Source organism: Pistacia vera, unplaced genomic scaffold, assembly GCF_008641045.1.
Source record: "Pistacia vera cultivar Batoury unplaced genomic scaffold, PisVer_v2 Contig161, whole genome shotgun sequence".
Classification (NCBI taxonomy): domain Eukaryota; kingdom Viridiplantae; phylum Streptophyta; class Magnoliopsida; order Sapindales; family Anacardiaceae; genus Pistacia; species Pistacia vera.
In genome coordinates, this window is record NW_022195695.1 from 74,102 (window position 1) to 90,703 (window position 16,602).

At 38.3% G+C, this 16,602-nt stretch overlaps 1 pseudogene; it reads left to right on the forward strand.

Moving 5' to 3' along the window:
• Positions 1-15,754: 15,754 nt before the first annotated feature.
• On the forward strand, positions 15,755-15,855 carry LOC116125244 (annotated as a pseudogene).
• Positions 15,856-16,602: the final 747 nt, after the last annotated feature.

The window sequence follows — 16,602 nt, forward strand, 5'->3', positions numbered from 1 at the left end:
ATGTTAAGAATTGACTTTGAACAAGTTGGGCCCAAAATCCTGTAAATTAATTTATGGGGTATCCAAAGGATACTACTTCTACCACCCAAAGAGTGCAAAATCTTTGTTGTCGATCTGGTGTCTTCCTAGAAAAGAATATTTTCTAAAAGTACTAGTGGGAGAAAGTAGAACTCGATGAAGTTCTAGAACCACAAGATATACTAAACGAAGGACGGGATGATGTGCCACAGGAAGTACTATGGCAAATATGCCACCGAAGGTTTAAAGATGTTAAGAAGCCCTTGGGTTCGCATTCCCTAAGATTAACCCAATTGAACTAGTTGGAGCGACCCCCAACGATATCCCTACGAGGGGATACAAATTGGTGCCGAAAGGCAACAACCTACTAAGCAACGTGAAAAAGCTCCCTGGCCTGCTGCTGCTCATCCATCGAAGAAGAAGATCATGGGCCAAAGTCCAAGAAAGAAAGACAATACCCACCGAAGAGGAAACTGAATCTGAATCTGAATCTGAAGGCTTCGAGGTATTGCTTGATAATCTTCAGCCTTATCAAGCCTTCTCTAGAGGAATACCTTAAGGGGTGCTCCCGGGACTTCGACCGCCTTTGGGAGTTTGCAAAGGGATGAGGGAGTGACCACGGTTGCTCAGGGGAAAGCAGGCAAGCAATGGGTCGAAGGGGTCTCTGCCGCAACAAGGTTTGACCTGACTGTGTTGGATCTTTTAGGGCAACTACTAGATCATTTACGGCCGGTGGTATAGACCCTTTTAGAATGCCAACTTGCCAAGACCTTTGATAGATTCGTGGCTTCTCGACCTGCCGATCTGATGGCCACCGCACTTCAAATGCAAAGTCAAGTAAAATGATTTGTTCTCTTCGAGAACTTCTTTCATACAAGTTGACCTAAAAAAAAACTAACTTTTTATTCCTCTTCCAAGTATTCTTTGCTCACCCTAAATGTGGCCCAACAGAAGATGAAGATCGATTCTGCTAGCAAACTTCACGAGATAAAGGAAGAGATTGCCAAATTGAAACAAGATCTTAAAGCTTCAAATGCAGAGGCAAAGGCTACCCACATTTAGGCAAACGTGTACTTAACTGAAAGGAATTCTGCTATGCGAGCAACTAACTTTCAGAAGGTTAAGCTTGAGAAGAAAGACAACAGTAATAAAGAGCTCTAACGAACAGTAGTGAGGCTCACTAAAGAGTTGGACCAAAAAGAAAAGGAGTTGCAAGTGAGCTTAGAACGTGAAAAAGTAGCAGAAAAGACTCAAGCTGAGCTATAGAAAAACTCAAGGAAGGAGAAGAGGGCGCTGCAGACAAATCTTGAGTTGGTTCAAAGGCGAATCATTTTGCTGACCGAGCAAATGAAGCAACAGAACCTCGAACTGGAGAGGAAGGCTATAAGCTATTTATAGCTTATAGCCAAATAATCTGAACATGGATATCTTCGACTTCCCTGAGGACTATCAAGTTGCTCTTGCTTCCATGGTCAAGGCCGAAGAGCAAGAAGAACAAGAGCCTGCCTCGAAGGACGATCAACAAGAAACAGATGTCCTTGAAGATCAAGTAATCAACTAGGAGGTTAGTGATAAGCCAAACAACCAAGAGGTCGCAGCCAGGTACCCCAGAAATGAAAACCAGTAATCGCTATCTTCTCTGCTTGAATAGAGTCTTTTGTGCTTATTCTTTTCTAATGTAGCGCCTGGTCGTCCTTTGTACATATTTTTGAGATATATAAAAAGGAACTTTTGACCACTTGTGATAACACTTTTATAACTTAAGTACTTCACAAAACAAATGTAGCATATCTAATCATCAAACGTGTAAAATGTTATAAATAGCAAGCTTATTAAAAGCTTGAGATTACGACACAAGTAATTCTTTGAGAATAATTGAAATAATCTTATTCATAATACTTACAACAATAAAAACTTTAAAAGTAAAAATGATCAAGCTATAAGTGAGTTCGAAATTACTGATAATAAGGGCGAAGATGTTCAGTATTCCAAGCTCGCGGCACTTCAGAACCATTTAACCTCTTGAGGTGATACATTCCAAGCCGTATCACCTTAGCGACATGATATTGACCTTCTCAGTTAGGTCCCAAAACCCCCGCACTTGGTTCTCTTGTGCCAAGGACTTCTTTTAACACTCGACCGCCAACCTAGAAGTCTCTTCTCCTAGCTTTAGAGTCGACAAATCTTTTTGGTCGCTGTTGGTTAGAAGATATCCTTAACCAAGCCTTGTCGATGGTGTTCTTCAACTAAATCCATACTTGTACATAAGAGTGCTTCATTGTCTATTTTATTATCGAATTCCCTCCAAAGTAAACCAACTCCTACTTCCATTGGAACCATTGCCTTGCAGCCATATGCTAGTGAGAAAGGTGTTTTAGAAGTAGAGGTTTTTGGAGTCGTTCTACATGCCTATAAAACTTCTAGAAGATCATCGGCCCAATTGCCATTGGCTGCAACAAGCTTAGCCTTCAACGTGTGCTTGATAGTCTTGTTGACAGCTTTAACTTGACCATTAGTATGCGGTCTTGCTACTGAGGCAAATTTCTTATAAATCCCTAGCTCTTAGCAAAACTGCCTGAATTCCTTATTATCGAACTACTTCCTATTATCAGAGATGAGTGTATGAGGAATCCCATAGCGGTACACTATAATCTTGAAGACGAAGTCTTTAAGCTTCTTTGTAGTGATTGCGGCCAAAGGCTCTGCTTCGACCCACTTAGTGAAATAATCCACTGCGACCACTACATATTTGATGCCCCCTTTACCAATTAGCATGGGTCCGATGAGATCAATTCCCCACATAGAGAATGGCCAATGACTGCTTATCGTCATCAGCTGGTGGGAAGGAGCTTGCAGGATGTTCGCGAATCTCTAGCACTTATCATACTTCTTCACAAAGTTGAAGGCATCTTCATAAAGTATAAGCCAATAATATCCCTGGCGGATAATTTTATTAGCGAAAGATCGTGCAGCAGTGTAATTACCATCGATCCCTTCATGTATCTCTCTCATGATATAGTCAGCTTCATCATCCGTTACACATCGGGGGAAGGGAGTGCTAAACCATCACTTATGCAACTGATCTTCAATGAGAGTGTAACGGGCAGCTGTAGTTCGCAGGAGTCTTGCTTGAGTCTTGCTGTTAGGAAGAACCCCATTTTTGAGATATTGAATAATCGGAATCATCCAGGAAACATATTTATTTTCAGCTACGACCTGATCAGGTGAGCTGATGCTAGGAGCTTAGATGTACTTGATTGGAATACTATCCGTAGCATCAGAGTCCAACGATGAGGCTATCTTTGCCAAAGCATCTACGATAGAATTACTATTTCTCAGGATTTGCCAGATCGTATAATGCTTGAAAGGCTCGAGTGCGGCCTTGGCTTTATTTAAGCAACTAATCATATTCTCTTCTTTGGCTTGATACTCTTCCAGAATCTAATTGACAACCAACTGGGAGTCGCTATTAATGTCAATCATATCCAATCCCATTTCTCTTGCTAGTCACAAACTAGCAAATAGTGCTTCATACTCAGCCTCATTATTCGTAGCTTTGAATCTAAACCTGAGGACTTCATAAATGCGAGTTCCCTTATGGCTAATGAGTAGAAGACCAGCTCCAGCTCTTCTTCTGTTCTAAAACCCATCAACATAGAGGCTCTAGGTTGACAAGTTCTGAACGGTTTCCAGGAAAACTTCGTTAACTGGCTGTTCGGATTCTTGATCTAGCTGGTGAGAGAACTCCGAAATAAAGTCATCAATACCCTGCCCTTTGACTGCCATCTTTGATCTGTAATGCAGATCAAATTGACCCAATTCTATAACCCATTTAAACAACTTACCCGAAGCCTCTGGCTTCTGAAGGACCTGCCTGAGTGGGTAGTTGGTTAATACATGGATAGTGTGGGCATGAAAATAAGGTTGCAGCTTCTTGGAAGCGATCAGCAAGGCATACACTTATCGTTCCATCTCTAGATACCAAGTCTTGGTGTCTAGTAGTCGTTTGCTCATGTAATATATTGACCACTAAATTCTGCCATTTTCCCAAATAAGAGCTGTGCTGACTGCATACTAAAAGATGGATAGGTAGAGAAATAAGATTTCCTTGAGAAGGGGCTTGGATAGGAGAGGTGGCTTTCCGTGATGCTCTTTTATGCTCTGGAAAGCTCGCTCACACTCTGAAATCCATTCAAATTTCTTATTGGCCTTGAGTATATTAAAGAACGGCAAACAATGATCTGTTGCTCTCGATATGAAGTGACTAAAAGCCGATATTCTCCCATTCAAGCTCTAAACTTGCTTTCGATTGGCGAGACTTTTCATATCTAGGAGAGCTTGGATCTTCTCGGGGTTGACCTCAATCCCCCGATGGTTAACCATATACCCCAGGAATTTCCCTGAGGATACTCCGAATGAACACTTAAGAGGATTAAGTTTCATTCTATATCTATGGAGTACGTTGAACATCTCTGCGAGATTAGCTATGTGATCTAAAGCGGCATGCGACTTGACCAGCATGTTATTGACATAGACCTCCATGGATTTCTCGATCTACTCGAAAAACATGCGGTTAACCAAACGCTGATAAGTCACCCCAGTATTTTTCAGACCAAAGGGCATGACTTTATAATAGCACAATACTCGATTTGTGATGAACAAGGTATGCTCCTCATCAATCATGTACATCAGGATCTAATTATACCGCGAGTAGGCATCCATGAAGCTTAATAGCTTGTGCTCAGAAATGGCATCAACGAGCTGATCGATTCTGGGCAAAAGGAAACTCTCCTTTGGACAAGCTTTGTTGAGATCCGTGAAATCAAAGCAGATTTGCCACTTGCTGTTGGATTTTTTCACCAAAACAAGATTGGCGACCCAACTCGGGTAATAAGTCTCCTGAATGAACCTGATTGACAGGAGCTTATCCATCTTAATCTTAAGAGTAGCATATCGCTTTGGGTCCATGGCTCTTCTCTTATGGCAAACTGGCCTAACCTCACCATCAATGTTAAGTGCATGACATATTACATTCGGATTGATCCTGACCATGTCAGCATGAGTCCATGCAAAAACATCAATATTCTTCTTAAGGAAGCTCGTTAGATCAATAGCAAGCTGAGGGCTACGATTTTTTTGATTCTCAACACACAAGTTGACTCATTCTAGTTGACTGATACCTTAGATAAAGTCTCAACAGGCCCACTGTGGAAATACTCCTCTTGAACATGAGGGTCTATATTATCTTCCGCTAAACCTGGTTGTGGTTCGATCATGTTGATCACCATAGCCTACTCGGGAACACCCACTAGCTTCCTTTTCCCTTTGCATGCCATCTACACTATTCTTACATAGCAGTCGCAAGATTCATACTGAGACCCTTTGACCTCCCCACACCCCGCTAGAGTAGGAAATTTCATCTTCAAATGATAAATGAAGGTGACAGCTTTGAAGTTTCGTAGTAGAGGTCGTCCCAATATACCATTGAAAGTGAACAGATAGTCTACCACCAGAAACTCTATCATCTTAGTCACTTCGTGGGTCTCACCCAAAGTAACAAGAAGTGCAATCGTTCCCTTGGGAATTAGATGATCCCTAGTAAAACCATAGAGGGGGATGGAAGCAAGCTTCAGATCTGCCTCGTCCAATTGCATTTCCTCGAATGCTCACTGAAATAGGATGTTTACAGTGCTCTCATTATCCACCAACATTCTGTGGACTTCGTACTGACCTGTTTTAGCTGCAATGACGAGTGCATCCCCATGAGGGTTATGCAACCGTACCGCGCCCTTTTTTGAGAAGGTAATCTCCTCCTCTTTGCACACCTAAGCAGGTCACGACACCTTGTTCATTACACTCATAGGGTCATGGCAAGCTTCTCGAGCGTACTTCTCCTGAGCACCTCGAGATTTTCCCGTAAGGTGTGGTCCTCTAAAGATAATTCTGACGAGAAGGGGGCCCTTGTGACCACAACGCTTCTTCCCCTAGTCCCCTTGATCCTTCTCCGGAACGGGAGTTAGACCATCAACATACTCCTTGAAGTGCCCTTTTTTAATGAGGTCTTCAATCGCCTACTTAAGAGCTCGACATTCATTGGTATGGTGCCCATTATCCTGATGATAACAATAATATTTCTTGCAGTTTCTTGCTGAAGGGCAATTATTCATGGGCATTGGCTCTCCGAGCAGATTAGCTTCTTTTGATTTATCTAGGATAGCTGATACTAATGCGTTGAAATTACAACATACAATGTGCAGAAAGTGCACTAGTCGGAAAAAGTAATAAAGTGATAAGTAGAGTATCATTCCCACGAGGATTACTTGTTAAGCACTGATTTTCCTAGTTGTTTATCAAGTTGGAGAGACCGGAAGATGTTTGGATTTGCAGGAGAAAACAAGCTAAAGTTAAAACAAAATTCACTACGTACTTTAAAAACTAATTAATGACAGCAAAGCTAATTCAAGAGAAACATCGATTAAACAAAGCGGTTAGGGTTTTGACTTCACTAGGATTTTATGAACTAATCTACGAATTCTGTTACTTCTACACTCACATGCACGGATTATAAATCGGACACCCTAATGTGTAAAACATACATTCTTAGGCTATGTTTATTAAGCTTCCGTACCCAACAAATTGAAGGTTAATAGTTCCAAATTCGTTAAGCTAAATGGAATCCTAAATTGATTTCATTGATTCTCAAACTTATCTCTAGCGTTCAATAAAACAATGGCAATTACCCTAAGAAGCTAATACATGATTCACTTCTCAATCTCATCATGCTCAACAAGTAATTTCAATAAAAACAAGAGTAATCACACAATCTATGCAATAGAATGTAAAAGCAACATCAATCTATTGATTAAACATTAAAATCCCAATTACATCAAAACCCTAACCCAAAAGTGGGTTAGTTAACACAAATCAAAATAAAAGCTATAAACAATGCATTCAACATGATGGAATAAAGAAAATAGAACAAAATCTTCCGTATTTGATGAATCCAAAGAGTTTTAATCTCCAATCTTCTCTTCTTTCTCGCAAACAAAGTCGAACTCCTTTCTAAAATGACCAAGTCTCCTTTATATAGTCGGTCCCAAAAAACCTAAGACTTCGCCTAAAATAAAATGCACAGTTTTGAAAAACTGAAACTTGTAGACTTCGCCACAGCATCGAGTTGGCTTATAATTCTTTATCTGACCCGAGAGTTTATCGCCACGGCGAAGTTTTCTGAACTATTCTGAATTTACAAAATTGCCTTCCACTTGCTTCCTTGCTTGAATCTTCAATCTTTATTGACCTCCAATAGGACAAGCTTCATAGTTCTTCGAATCCGCTTCAGACTTCCCTGAATCCTGAGATTCACTTGCTTCTAGGTCCAAAAAATCAATTCCACCCAGTATTTACTCTAACTGCATGTTTTTTCCTGAAACATAAAATATACCGAATTAAGTTGCAATTCAGGCACAAACGAAAGAAGTATCCAAAATCCAGCCAAAAAGCCTAGATAAAATAGTATAATCCTGGGATTATCAAATACCCCCAAACTTAAGACATGCTCGTCCCCGAGCATCAGGTACAAATTTCAACTAAAAGAGAACAACTGACAAACAGGAAAAGACAACAAAATTGAAAAAGAAATGAGAGAAATTAAACTCAAACAAACAAAGAACTACCTAGAATTTATACAAGTCTAAAAAATTGTTGAAACATTATTACTGGAAAATGCTTAACACTCCAAGAAGTTATAAGTTGATTGACTATTTTTCTCTATCGGCCTCCTGAGTAGGTAATCCCCACTTCAATCCACCTTCCGACTTCCCGAATTATTTATTGTAGAAATGTAAAGTTTATCAAATGGTGGTAGACTCCATAAGCCTAAGTATCAAACTACTCTCCACTAATGCGGACTAGACATAACTAAGGATCAAAAGGTCTTTACAGGATTGTAACGTTAGGCTCGGCTAGTGGATTCCAAAGAAAATGATAAGAAAACAAAGTAAGAGAACTCGATTTTCTTCGTGCAAACACTAAGAGCTACATCAATCTCCGCTTTCTTTCTCAACCACCAATCAAGGTGTCAACCCTTTCATAACCCTCAACAAGTGTAATTCTTATTTTTGATTCTGAAATGAAACTCTCAAATTTCTATTTCTTTTTATCTTTATTTCGTTTTCTTTTTTTTTAAAAAAAAAAAAAAAAAAAAAAACAACATCAATCTATTGAGGTCAATTACCCCTTCTTCTTGCCCCTTCTTGTGACCCCCAAACTTATTAATTCGGTTTGTCAAAATCTGACACAACTCTCCAAGCTCTTTTGTGTTTGCATTATGTTCAGAATTCTCTTAAAGGTTATGAAACGTGTTTAGGGTGAAATGTTTGCGAATTTTTGGTTGTACAAGAAAAATAGGACAGTGATAATCTCATAAGGCTCAAATGGGTGACTAGGGAAAGATTCATTCATGGTCGGCTGGAAAGGCTCAAAATGTAAAACCCCTCTCTAGCCAGGTATTTCCTAAGTATCCCTTAGCCATTGAGAACCTAGAAAACGCACGCCTAGGAAAGAAGTTTATTTTAAAATCCTATTTAACAAATAAACCTATAGTTTAAAAATATATATATTTTTAAATTAATTTAATTTCTAAACTATAATAAGCTCATTGTACAAGTCAAAAAACATAGTTTCCTTTCTTGGAGTACATTATGAAATCCATAGTAGTACTTACGAGAACATAAACACTTTTACAAAATTTACTAGCAATTTGATTTCCTTTATTAAAACAAACATATATATTTCATAATAACATGGACATATTTACTGCATTATGAGATATAAACATAATTACTACACTAAATACTAGCAAAACCATTCAATAGTCATAATTAAAACATCCCTTCATGATCATAGCGTCCCTCGAAATCCTCTCCCAGCTTCATGTCTTAATCCTTACCTGCAAAACATTTTAAAACATTTCTTGGGGTGAGTGCTAATCGCTCAGTAAGGAATATGGCCATTTATAAACTATCAAGGTTCATTATACAAGTATATTACTTAGGACCTTACCTACCTACAAAATATGACCTTCATTCTTTGACATAACAAGTTCATAAAACATATCATACACTTTGGACTTTTCTCATAAACATAAGTCATAACATAATCATACATAATATAACATAGAACATATATGACTTATGAAATATTCATGTACATGGCATGCTTATTTCTTTTGTCTTTATACTTGATGGTTTCATTAGTCTTTGTTATCCGATCGGATTCATTTAAACCATTACCTTGTTCTTGGTCGTCACCTCAAAGGACTCATGGTTTCCATAAGAATTCCATTCCTCTGATCTTGGTTTATACCTCAAGAGACTCATGGAATTCATTCTTTAACATTTCATAAATTTTTCATAAGACAACTAAATAAGCTATATGCATTACCATTATGAATGCAAACATATGGACTAACATATTCCATGCTCAATCATACTATATTCTCCTACTAAACTTCTTAACTTAATTCATTCAATTTCTCATACAATACAAAGAATTTCAGTAGTAAGATTATTCAGGGGTTTATTAGAATTAGAAACAAATGGGAATTTCCATTAAGAAGGTGGATGCCATACAGTTCGTTACTTTCAAGCAATTTTCCATTATCTTCTAATTCGAATTTATTTTTGGCTAAAACATAAAAGTTTTAGGTCTGTTTCTCAACTTTTTAACACTTCAAGAATCAACTCAATCGGACTTCTATAACTTCAGTTATGACTGATTCAGTGAAGCATGTACAGTATAAGTCTTAAAACAACCAAATCCGAATTCTATTCATTTTAACCATGTCACCTTCATTTGCACATTCATATCATTTGCCATATCATTCTAAGTATAAAAGGCCATAAAAACCTCCCTTTTTATAGAACCAAAAAGTGTCAAAACATCGTCCAACTACAAATCTCTTAATTGGCATAATCATCCTCCATATGCACACATACACCAATCAACACACCCATTTAAACAATCCATAACCAAAACATAGCATCACACTCATATTAACATAAATAAATGTAAGTTCCATAAACCCTAGGTGTTATCAATTGTAGTCATAAGGGAGATTTTTTTCCTTACCTTAGTATTCAAAGCACAAAGACACTCCTCTTTAGCTCCAAAGGTTCACCCTTTCTACCTTATACACGTAACCACTTATGAATTTCCCTTTTAACTAAAAGATCAGAACAACTAGGGTTTTGAAACTCACCTTAAACCCTGAAATTGAAGTTCTTTAAGTGTGGATGGTGATCTCCTTTGAAAATCAACTTGAAATTCTATGAAAATTTGAGAATAAAATGCTTGGATTAGTGGCTTTTATGGTGGATTTGAGAGATAAAGAAGAAGATGATATATTTGGGGTGTACAAGGCCGACTACTCTCTCTTAAAACCATATAAATATTTATTCCATTGTTACTCTAATGTAGTCAATAAAAGTTAAATATAAGGGTCATTTGGCATAAATTTTTCACATAAAGGCGTTTTGGTCATTTCCACCACAACATAATGATTAGCACTCAGTTAATGCCATTTGACTTCTTTAAAACACTTAACAATTAAGCAATCCCATTAGGTAAATGACTAATTTACCCTTGGTGCACTTTTGTGGATACTTAAATCATATGGATTTGTATGAAAAGACCATTATACCCTTGGTTACTGTTTACGCCATTTAACCATATCAATCAACTTTATGACCATTCTACCCTCATTTCTCTTCAATGACATCACCCTTTACACTTTATAATGGCCACATCTGGAAATACATGTAAATTGACCATTTTACCCTTCCATTCAAAAAAAGAAAATTATTTGAAAAGGTAAATTTCATACCTTAGGGCATCAGAATAATAACGCAGGGTTTACACAAACGTTCCGAAAAACTGCCTAAATCATTTCCTCAATAATGTCTATTCCTAGAATTTCGCCTCAAGCACTTCTCAACTAGATTCTAGAGTCCACCCACATTATCAAGACTTCACCTAACCACATAAAATGTTTCCAAGCATGCCGAAATAATGAAAATTGTGGTTGAACCACTCAACAAACCTCTGGAAAGGAAAACTTAATCAACCAACCTAAACTTGAAACAATGCTTAACATTTTCCATAAATAAAATCTTAACAATCCTATTCTCATCATAGACTTATGCAATTCATCATTGGCAACAACAATACAAAACATAAAACAACTAAACACAAAACAAAATTTCAAATTTTCCTACCCCCAAACTTAAATTGACATTGTCCCCAATGTCACATCATGCACATCCCAGGAATAGAAAAACATAATTAAAAGGGTACAAGATAGTTCCCTGATTAATCCATGAAGGCTGATTTTCGTTCAACATCATGCACACCCATTCCTTGGCTTCCTCATCATCATCATCTATAAAACAAATGCAATTATATAGTGCCCACTGTGTTAGAAATTTCCACGAAATAATATGAAAAAATTACAACCTAATCTCACCCTTACAAACTATACTAGAAAATTCAAACAACAATTAACAATCTAAAAAGAAAAGAAAAATTAGTTCCAATGTACAAAACAAAAACAAGACAAATGAAAACAGAAAATAAAAAAACAAGTGTTTCAGGCTTCATTCGTCGTCTTCCTCTTCTCCTTCAGTGTTATCATCTTCTTCCATGGAATCATCTTCTTCCTCTTCTTGCCACTCTTGCCATTGGAAGTTTGAAACATCAACGCCCAGATTGGTGCAGCAGTTGTATTACATCTCGTACAGGATTCGAGTTTACCCTGCCATCCAATCTTGACGTCATTCCATCCTGTTCACCTTGTCCAAAATTTGTTGCAACAACTCCTTTGTTGTGGATGTTGAACTAGATGTTGTGGCCGTTGTTGTGGTTCTTTGTCTTTTCGATCTGCAGCTGGGTCCTTCACTGGGAGGACGATCTAGGAGCTTGTAATAATAGGTGTGATCGAAAGGTGAGGCAGGATGAAGAAGTGGTTCATCATCTGCCTTCTTTACTCCTGCTCGAGTGCAAAGCTCAGTGATGAGATGGGAGAAGGCGAAGCTCCCTCGCCCTGGTTTAGCTGCATGTTGTATACTTTGCATTATTATATTCCCCACATCCATTTTCTTTCCAGTGACAATGGAATAAAGTAACACTGCTCGCTCAAAAACCACTGTACTGTAATGCGTTTCTGGGACCATCAGCGCACAGACAAAATACTGCCACAATCTAGCCATGGGAATCAAATTTGTTCCTTTTATGCTTCTTCTCCCCTTCTTCAAAATTTCCCAAGAGGTACTCAGCTTTGCTATGACCTTAAGAATCTCCTCCTCATTAATATGTTTTTTCTTAAATTCCAAATACTCATCACGGTCAATTGGATCAATTCTATAGAAATCATTGATAATCTTCGCATCGATTGGCACATTGATACCCCTAACAAAAATATGCCTGGGCTCACAATCAGGGAAGTTGGCATAAAATTCTCTTATAATTGGCTCTATGGTTAAGTGTTCCGGTTCATGCATAAAGATATCCCAACCTCTCCCTCGATTCCAATCTTCTCTATGGGCGGTAGTTAATCCTCTCTTGGCAATAAACCCCTTTTCTTTCCTTTTAATTGTGCCTTCATAACGTTGCATAGCCTTCTCATTAACAAATCTATTGTCGACTTGTTTTCCTTTACCCCTAGGAACCGTTTTGAGCGGCATTTTAGTTTTCAACAGTGATCACCCAAATCTACCCTGAAACTTAGTGATTCAACTCAACAATTCAACACTAAAGCACACTTTCTACAAACCACAATCACTCCTCAATTCACACAAAGGTTTCAAAAATTGCACTTACACCCCCAAAATCACCACTCTTCCAAACTCAATCAAACCACTTCAAAATCGAAAACCCAACTTCCTCAACACAAAACAAATCAAACTCAACACTTCTTAAGTCAAAATCAATCCAGATATTGCATCAAAATTCACAACTCAACAAATTCAATCAATTTGTCAAACTTAAAGCATTAACAATCGCAATTGATCAAATTTTAGGGTAGAGAACTTGAAATCTTACCACTCCCACGAAAAATGCACCACCAATCTCACCAATTTCTGCCCAAATTGCAAGATCCCCAAATTTTGGAAAACCTAGGGTTTCCAAACTTTTCTTCAATATTTTGCAAAAATCCTTGACAAAGTGAGGTGATTTAGGGTTTATAAGGGTTAAGGAGTGGAGTAGTGGGAAGAAAATTCACTGGAAACTCTCTGGATTGAAGGTGGAAGTGTTTGGCTCTTAGATGGTCTTAGAGGTTTTTCGCGAAAACGAAGAATCATCGCGATTATTTATAGAAAACAGACTTTGTCGCGGCGAAGTTCTTAATTCATTTGTGTGATACAATCGATGTCGCGGTGAAGAAAATTTCTCGCCGCGGCGAAAATTTCCAGTGAATACAATGCCGTGGTGAAGAATTTTCTCTGCCACGGCGAAATCTGGAGAATTCCAAATATTTCCACTTTTCGATCATTCACCTGAAACACCAAAAACAAACAAAATTAACTATTTCCTAAGTCATAAAACAACTAAACAAATTCAAAACAACAAACAAAAAATGAGAACACTTGGGTTGCCTGCCAAGAAGCGCTTGTTTATAGTCAGAAGCTTGACTCTCTCAAGTCCTCATTCAATCTGGACTATCTAGATGCATCTCTTCCTATACATTTTCCCTGCACTGAGGCTTCAATTGTTGAGGATTCTTGTCACATCGGTTCTTTGTTGAGAGCTTAACCACCCTTTTCCATCCCTTGGTCATTCCTTTTAAGGTTCGAGCATTCTCATCGACAACTTTTTGATTTTTTAACTTTCCATCAACCTACTTGAACTGAGAAATTCATCCCACGTGAAGACAAGTGCTCGATTGTGGCCCATCTTGAAATGTTGTGTAAGCTTCTGGTTCATGGTCTTCATTCTCGATTTGCCTTGACATGACCATGCATCCCTTAATTGGTGATTTAGGGTCATCACTCTTGGAAGTTTTAATTGTTGACTGATCCACCAAGTCAATTTTGAAACATGAATCTCACTTTGATGGAACTTCAAAGTCTCAAGGACATTGAATGTCACTTCTTCCTCTTGCACCCTCATGATCAACTTCCCCTCTTGTACATCAATTAAGACTCTTCCGGTAGCAAGAAATGGTCATCCCAATATGAGAGGAATTTCCTTGTCTTCTTCCATATCCAACACAAAAAAATCTGTCGAAAAAATGAATTTATCCACCTTAACCAGTACATCTTCAATAATGGCCCTTGGATGCTTGATGGATCTATCTACAAGCTGTAAGGATATGGTTGAAGGCTTCACTTCACCAATCCCTAGTTTCTGAAAATGGAAAAAGGCATTAGATTTATACTTGCACCTAGATCACACAAAACTTTATCAAATGTAATATCTCCTATGACACAAGGGATAGTAAAACTCCTTGGATCCTTGAGTTTTGGTGCCAGCTTTTTTTTGTAGAATGACACTGCAGTCCTCTGTAAGTATCACTGTTTCCTCCTCTTTTAACTTACTTTTATTTGACAGAATTTCCTTGAGGAACTTTGCGTAGCTTGGCATCTATTGCAAGGCATCTACAAAAGGAATGTTAATATGTAGTTTTTTAAATATATCAAGGAATTTCGTGAACTGTTTATCCTGATTTTGCTTTCTGAGCCTTTGAGGAAAAGGTATAGGATGGGTATGATGTGCCAACTTTGGTGGTATCTCAAGAAATGGCATTTTTTCTTTCTTTTGCCTTAGCCTCTCTTCCCTCTTTGGTTCTTCTTCCTTGGGACTTGTTGGCTTCTCTTCAACCATGATTTCTTCATCGATTTCTTCATCGGATTCTTCCTTCGCTTTACTTGGTGGGTTCTTATCCTTCCCTTTTTGCTCAACCTCTTCCAAGATTGTTCCACTTCTTAAAGTTATTGCATTCACTTGTTCACGTGGATTTGTCACTATGTTGCTTGGTAGGGAACCCTATGGTTGCTCATTTAGCTTTTCAACTATTTGCCCCACCTGTACCTCCAAGTTTCAATGACGCCCCTTGGTTTTTGAAATTTGCCCTCTTCTCACTCATGAACCCTGTGGTCTCTTGCAGAATTTCTCGAACACATCTTCCAATTTTGACAATCTTTGATCCCTGGTTGATTATCACCCCCCACTGATATTTGGCATTGTTCTTTGATTCCATTGGTTATTCGCTAATTTTGATTGCCCAAGACAATGTTAGGTGATTCTCCAACCAGGATTATACTGTTGGGAAAAGGATTGTTCTTTTGTCTCTGATTCCCTGCCAATAGTTGACTTGTTCCGATGATGATGAAGCTAAAGCAAAGTGTTCCCCACTGACATTCATTGCTCGCATGGTTACCTACACAAAAATCACATGTCAGTTGAGGTGTTTGATAGAATTCACTGGCATACCTCCTAATTGCTTCTGAAGTGCTTGTAGTTGGACTGAAATGGCTGTAAGCTCAACTCATGAATCCCCATAGACTTCTTCGACTGCATTCTCTCTTGGGTCTCTGATAGTTGTTACTTGCCAGGACTTCAAGCAACTCATACTTCTTAGGTGTCTTGTTTTGCAATGCTCTTCAATATGATCATCCACCATCGCTTGCACATTAACCATCAACCCATTATAAACGTTTGGAGTTGCATCCAAACTAGCAAACCATGGTGTGGACACTTTCTCAGTAGTCCTAATCTTTCCCAAGCTTCATAATGATTCATCTCTTCCTGTAGAAACGATGTGATATCATTTCTCATCTTTGCAGATTTCACTAGAGGAAGTATTTAGTCAGGAACTCCTGTGCCAATTCATTCCAAGTTGGGATTGTTCCTACTGGTACTGCTATTAACCATCCCTTTGCTTTATCCCTTAATGAAAAAAGAAATAATCTTAATGATGGCGTCATCTAACACCTCTATTGACTTAAGGTATCGCAAATCTCCAAGAAGTTTGCAATGTGTGAATTTGGATCTTCCTTCAAATCTCCCTTAAATTGTACTGACTGTTGGATCATCTGGTGATTGCCGGCTTTATTTCAAAGTTGTGCCTACACTGGTGGCCTAGTTATACTTGGACCACTACCATCAACGGTGGGTACTGAAAATTCCCTCAATGTTCTGTTTTCTGCCATCTCAATGACTATAGCCCTCGTTCTCTTCTTTCTCTGTTAGTCTTCTTGCGGTTCTTTCTATCTCTAGATCAATAGGAACCACTGGATGACGTCTAGCTCTTCGCATGAACTAGACAGAAAAAAAGAACATGAGATCACATGCTAATAGAAAAGAAAAGCACAATTAAACTAGAAAACATTAAAACTAAAATTAACTCCAACCTAGCTAAAACAAGAAAAGTTCAATGTTACACCAAATCAATCCCCTATGGCACCAAAAACTTGATGGTTGTGAAATTACAACATGCAATGTAGTCAGTGCACTAGTCGCAAAAAGTAATAAAGTGATAAGTAGAGGATCGTCCCCACGAGGATTGCTTGTTAAGCACTGTTTTCC